The following is a 6,474-nucleotide window of genomic DNA, read 5'->3' as shown; positions in this document are numbered from 1 at the left end:
TTTTAATTTCTCAGTTTTAAATTCTAATATATAGACATCACTAGATATAATCCTCATAACCAAAAGCTCTTTTAGAATCCTCAGTAGTTTTTGAGACTATAAAAGGATCTCAGTGAAAAACTGTTTGAGAACTACTGCTCAAAATCTTCCAGTTTATAGGGAATAGAGGAGTGAGTTAACATCATAGGAATTCAATGAACAAAATCTAGAATGTGGGAAACTTTACAAATGATCAGTTTCTCTTAAAAATAAATGAGTTTTTGTAAAAAAAAAAAAAAGTGGAGAGTATGAAAAAAGAATGTGTGACTCATAGCATCTAATGCAGTGTACAAACCTTATTTGGATAATGTTTCAAGCAAATCAATAACAAAAATTTTTGAGTTAAAGAAAATTTCTTTCTGGGTATTTGACATTCAAGGATTACTGAAAAATATTTTCAGGAATGATAGTATTATGTTTGTTATTTTGAGTCCTTTTACAGATGCATGTAAAATATTTGTGGGTTAAATAATTTGGATTTTAGAGAAGTAGAAAGGAGACAGGAATGTAGATGAAATAAGAAGACCAAGTATTGGTCATTGCTGGCATATGAATTCAGTAGGCATTAATAATATTTTGGTATATGTTTTAAAGTTTGCATTTAAAAAATATTTTTGAAAAACAAGCTTCAACAGTATGGAGATTCCTTGGAAAGCTGGGAATGGAACCACCATTTGACCCAGCTATTCCCCTTCTTGGACTATTCCCTAAAGACCTTAAAAAAGAGCGTATTATAGGGATACTGCTACAACGATGTTCATAGCAGCACAATTCACAATAGCTAGACTGTGGAACCAACCCAGATGCCCTTCAATAGATGAATGGATAAAAAAAATGTGGCATTTATACACAATGGAATATTACTCTGCAATAAAAAATGACAAAATCATGGAATTTGCAGGGAAATGGATGGCAACTAGAGCAGATTATGCTAAGTGAAGCTAGCCAATCCCTAAAAAACAAATGCCAAATGTCATCTTTGATATAAGGAGTGCAACTAAGAAGAGAATAGGGAGGAAAAGCATGAGAAGAAGATCACCATTAAACAGGGACGAGAGGGGGGTGGGAAAGAGAAGGGGAATTGCATGGTAAAGGAAGGAGACCCTCATTGTTATACAAAAATTACATATAAGAGGAAGTGAGGGGAAAGGGGAAAAAAACAAGAGAGAAATGAATTACAGTAGATGGGGTAGAGAGAGAAGATGGGAGTGGAGGGGAAGGGATGGGAGGGGGGATAGTGGAAGATAGGAAAGGCAGCAGAATACAACATACACTAGTATGGCAGTATGTAAAAAAGTGGATGTGTAACCGATGTGAATCTGCAATATGTATACGGGGTAAAAATGGGAGTTCATAATCCGTTTGAATCAAATGTATGAAATATGATATGTCAAGAGCTTTGTAATATTTGGAACAACTAATAAAAAAAATAAATAAAGACTACAAAAAAAACAAGCTTCAAGTATGAGTCAGGCAATTCTAAAAGTAATGTATTGCAGTATAAAACATGCAAGGACCTAATTATTTAATTAGCCCAGGAGTGACTCAACAGTTGCCCTGATGAGGATTGAAAGAGCCCTCAGAAAGAAGTTGAGCCTGAGAAAATCTGAAAGACACAGCAGTTTTGTTAAGTGGACGGGAGCTGCAAGGACATTCCAGGAAGAGAATGTAGCATGTGTAAATTATACCCAATAAAGGCCACGAGAAAGCATAGGGTATTAGGGGAAAACAAAGATGTCTTCTTTCAGAATGAAGAACAAACAAGCCACTGTGCAGAAATAAGCCAGGAGAAGAAGCAGTTACCATCACAAAGGCCTCTCAACTCAGTAGTTCTTAGCTTTCTTTGCTGCTGCTTTATTGCAATAAGTCTTTTGTTCCGTTACGGTGTGGTGCCCAGGCTCCAAGATGGCCCCAAAGACCGCTGCCTCCTGGTATTCACACCCTTTGTAACCTTCCCCCACTGCACCAGCTGGTCTGATGGTCTGTACTCTGGTAGGAGATGTCGATAAGGAAGGAGGTTAGCATGTCAGGGAGAGGGTGTAGGAGAAATGCCTGCACCTTCCACGGAAGTTTGCTGTGAACCTAAAATAGCTCTAAAAATAAGATCTATTTTTAAAGGGAGGAGGACATTTTCTAGTTTTACTTCCAAAACCAGTTTATAAAAAACCAGCCTTCATTCTGTGTGCTTTTTTCTTTCATCTTTCACGTTCTGGAAGAAGTGAATACATGGAAATAGAAAATACACCCACGAGCCTCCACGTGCCCATCATCCAATTTCAAAAATCATCGACATTTTGCTAACCCTTTCTTAACTATTTTCTCCTACTCTTTTCCCCAGTTAAAGCAAATTTCAGTCATGTTATTTCATTCATTCTTGAATGATTTCAATAGATACTATAGCATTATCACACTTGATAATATTATAATTCCTTAATATCATCTAATATCATCAATGTTAAGTAATTGAAGCTTATGCTCCTTGATCAGTGGTGGGGACCTGCAGGGTTGCCACTTCCCTCATGATGGCTTTAGTCTGGAATGTGCCACCGCCCCAGAGCCTCATTAGTAGAGGAGTTCAGGCTGCAGACAGAGTGATGGCAGCAGAACAGAACCCCTGGATGGGCTGTTCTGGGAAGCTTTGCTGATGTGCAGCAGCTGGACAATATTCCTCATTAACACCAGTTATGAACATCATTATGACATCATTTCACAGTGGTGGCAGGGACTCAGCTCCCAAATATATATAGAAAAATAACCCAAATTCCAGTCTTTCAATGGTTTCAAGACAACCAGAAGTGCCTGTTCTTGGGCCTAGTGGATCTCTTGGCAAGATGCCCCTGGCTATGGGGATCTGCCACAAGGCATTCAGCTATGATGACCACCTCCAGGGCCCGTGCCCATGCCTCCTCCATTAGACATGGGCAGCATGCCAGTGATCCAGAGCACAAGGATCAACACCTTGCCAAGGCAGAGGAGGGAAAGGCCAGCGTATCCCTCTGCCCTGAACCATCAGTCAACAGTTGCCCACAGTACAGATAAGGTCCCAGAGGTGAAGGTTAAAGCTATCCATGTCATCATGAATTCTCTGATCACCAAACAGACTCAGGACAGCATTCAGCAGGGTGAGAGGTGCTGGCAACATGCTCCACAAGGGCCTTACCACAGGGGAGACCATGTACCTCTGAGGGGCAGAAGCACCCTCCCCAAGCAGAGACCCAGAGGCTGGTTCACTTCTTGTTCTTCTACAGCCTTACCTGCCCGAGGCCTAGCACCACGAGCCCTGGCATTGGGGAGGACAGAGACTCATCAGATATATGGAGCCTCTCTGGGCTCATATCATATCATCAGAAGTCTGATTCTGGAGGTTTTGCCATCCAGACCTACAAAAAAAAAGCCCTCTCCCTGGAGCTGATCCATGCCCAGACCACCCCAATGGCTGAAGACCCAGCAACCTTCAAGCCACCCAAGATGGATGTCCCATGATTGAAGGGAAGAAACAACCGCTGGGTACCCACAATCTCAAGCCCCGGGACATGCATGCATTCATACACTCTGGCTTCTAGGGTGTTTTCCATCCCAGGGATACTGGCTGGAGGGTTTCTTGCTCCTCATTCCACTCCTATGAGATAGACATGGTATGTTTTTTTAAAAAAAACTCTTACCTGAAGCTAGAGCTAGAGACATAATTGGTTTTAAGAAAGATTAGTGCAAAGCTTGCCCTTATGTAGAAGAAACCATTTTGTATTGCTTTAAAATCAGACAAAAAAAATTCTCAGCAGTGGCCTGGGGGCCTCATTGCCATTATTATTTAACCTAGACCAGAACTTTGATCTTTGCTTACTAGGTGAATAATGTTTATGCTATTCTAAAACCCAGGCTTCTTGATTCTTCTTACCCCCATCAGCATGAGCAGGGAGATGCCTTCTGAGTTTGGGCCACTTTGGCCTAGATTCTGCCAATGCTGTGCTCCAGCCTTGTCAATTTGAGGGACCTAAGGCCTCTTTCGGGTCTGAGCATAGTTAACAGCCAGATTTGGCAGGGACTCTTCTTTCTAGGCTGAAACTGGAGTCTCCTTGCTTTTTGATTAACTTTGTCCTGAAGCCAGTCCTTCATTCCTCCTGGGCCACTGCTGTTCGAGGGATGTCACAGAACAAACACTCATCTTGCATATACTTCCTTGCACTTTAAAGTGACAGTGGTTTAACTCCAATTTGGGTGGAAATGTCCTAAGAGAAAAAATTAAGTCTATGGATATGATAATGATGAATAGATGTTAAGTTTTGTTTTGTGCTGCTGAGGATCGAACCCAGGGCCTCATACATCAGGCAGGTGCTCTTCCACTGAGCTTCACCCACTCAGGCCCCAGATGTTCGACCTTTTTAGAATAAAAGAGATGGTAAGTACAGTTATATTATAGACTTAAGGTCCTATAAAATTAGTGTTATTTTGGTTTCTTTGTCCAGGTCAGGGCCTCAAACTTTTTTGGAGGGGAGCTAGAATGTGGGAGGCCAACCTTACAGGTGACTGAGTTACACTCTCCAGCTGGGTGCTGAGGCGCTCAGTCACAGAAATGGGTGTGTCTTGCTACAGCCCCATGGGTGAAGCTATGCTCACCTGTTCCTTTGTAATATAACCCCTTGCCCTGTTTAGGATAGAATCTTCCATGGAAGTGCCTTGTGTGGGTCCCCTCCTCTTACTGTGCCCTTGGGTATGGCCTACCCAGATGTCAATCACCCTGCTGACAGTGGACATCATGAAGATAGACTCAGCCCCCTGAAACCTGACTCCTTGCCTCATTTGAATAGCTTCTCCTCAATAAAAGGGGTCAGCTTGTGCTCTCGCTCTTTCTGTGGACCCTTAAGGTCAGAGGGGCCGTCACAGCAACCCCCCCAAAAAAGGTATTTGTGTCTCTTGTGTGGTTATTTCGTGCAGCCCAGTTAGCCCAGTTTAACTAGAGTGACCCCTGAGCCTTTTAGTCTCGAGAACAGAAACCCGGCACTAGAAGAATTAAAGTTTTCTATAATAAAAGCATTTTCACCAAGATGATTCTCATACCTTTAGTGCAACACATATCCTGAGAAAATGAAACTGAGGAACTTTTTCTTCTCCCTGTACATGTTCATTGTCTTCAACACTATCTTGAATACTTGGTGCTTTCTGTTGTGGATAGCATTTTGTTTACATAAGGAGAAGTTGTTCTCCTAGAGAAGCCCTGGAGTCCAGAACTATCAGAACACCTAACTTGAGTCTGTTATCTTGTTTTGACAAAAATCCTTACCATGTTCTCAAAAAAATGAAATCAAAAATTTTCCTTAGGGCTGGGGATGTGGCTCAAGCGGTAGCGCGCTCGCCTGACATGCGTGCAGCCTGGGTTCTATCCTCAGCACCACATACAAACAAAGATGTTGTGTCTGCCGAAAACTAAAAAAAATAAATAAATATTAAAAAAAAAATTTCCTTAATTGCCATCTTATTTAATGTTTACTAGTATACTTTGGTTTTCTTTTTTCCTCTCCTTTTGCTTAATCAATTTTTTTTGTTCCTTCACCCTATCATCTTGACAATTTTTCTATATTCTCTATTATAGTTTTATGTGTGTATCCCCAATGTAATAGGCATGGTTAAACCTGTATTTCTGCCAGGCATGGTCGTGCACACCTGTAAATCCCAGTTGACTTGGGAGGCTGAGGCAGAAGGATCACAAGTTCAAGATCAGCCTTGGCAACTTAGACCCTGTGTCAAAATTAAAAATAAGGAGAGTTGGGGATGTAGCTCAGTGGTCAAGCACTTTCCTAGCATGTGTGAAGCTCTGGGTTAAATTACCAGTACCACCAAAAAAAAAAAAAAAGGGAAAAGAAGACCCATATTTTTATCTTATGTTCAAATTTGTTTAAAAATTAAAGAAGATTCAAATTAAATAATTATAGAAGGGGCTGGGGATGTGGCTCAAGCGGTAGCGTGCTCACCTGGCATGCACAGAGGGCGCTGGGTTCGATCCTCAGCACCACATAAAAATAAAATAAAGATGTTGGGTCCAGCAAAAACTAACTAACTAAATAAATATTTAAAAATTCTCTCTCTGGGAGGGGGGATAGTAGAGATAGGAAAGGCAGCAGAATACAACATACACTAGTATGGCAGTATGTAAAAAAGTGGATGTGTAACCGATGTGATTCTGCAATATGTATACGGGGTAAAAATGGGAGTTCATAATCCGCTTGAATCAAATGTATGAAATATGATATGTTAAGAGCTTTGTAATGTTTTGAACTACTAATAAAAAAATTAAAAAAAATAAACTAGGTTTTGCTATTCAAAAATAAAATAAAAATTCTCTCTCTTAAAAAAAATAATTATAGAACTAGTTCATAGGTATTCTCTCATTGCATCAATCAGAACATGTTATCTGGACAGTCCCTGTTAGAGGTACGGAGC

At 40.8% G+C, this 6,474-nt stretch overlaps 1 pseudogene; it reads left to right on the top strand.

Annotated features, from left to right (window-relative positions):
* The first annotated feature begins 2,813 nt into the window (after positions 1–2,813).
* LOC124083373 (putative monooxygenase p33MONOX) lies at positions 2,814–3,602 on the top strand (annotated as a pseudogene).
* Positions 3,603–6,474: the final 2,872 nt, after the last annotated feature.

The sequence above is a fragment of the Marmota monax genome, unplaced genomic scaffold, assembly GCF_021218885.2.
Source record: "Marmota monax isolate L192 unplaced genomic scaffold, Marmota_monax_Labrador192_F-V1.1 WCK01_AAM20220418_F8-fsc00055, whole genome shotgun sequence".
In the NCBI taxonomy this organism is placed as follows: Eukaryota; Metazoa; Chordata; class Mammalia; order Rodentia; family Sciuridae; genus Marmota; species Marmota monax.
Note: the sequence above shows the minus strand (reverse complement) of the source record. Positions and strands in the feature narration are given on the sequence as shown.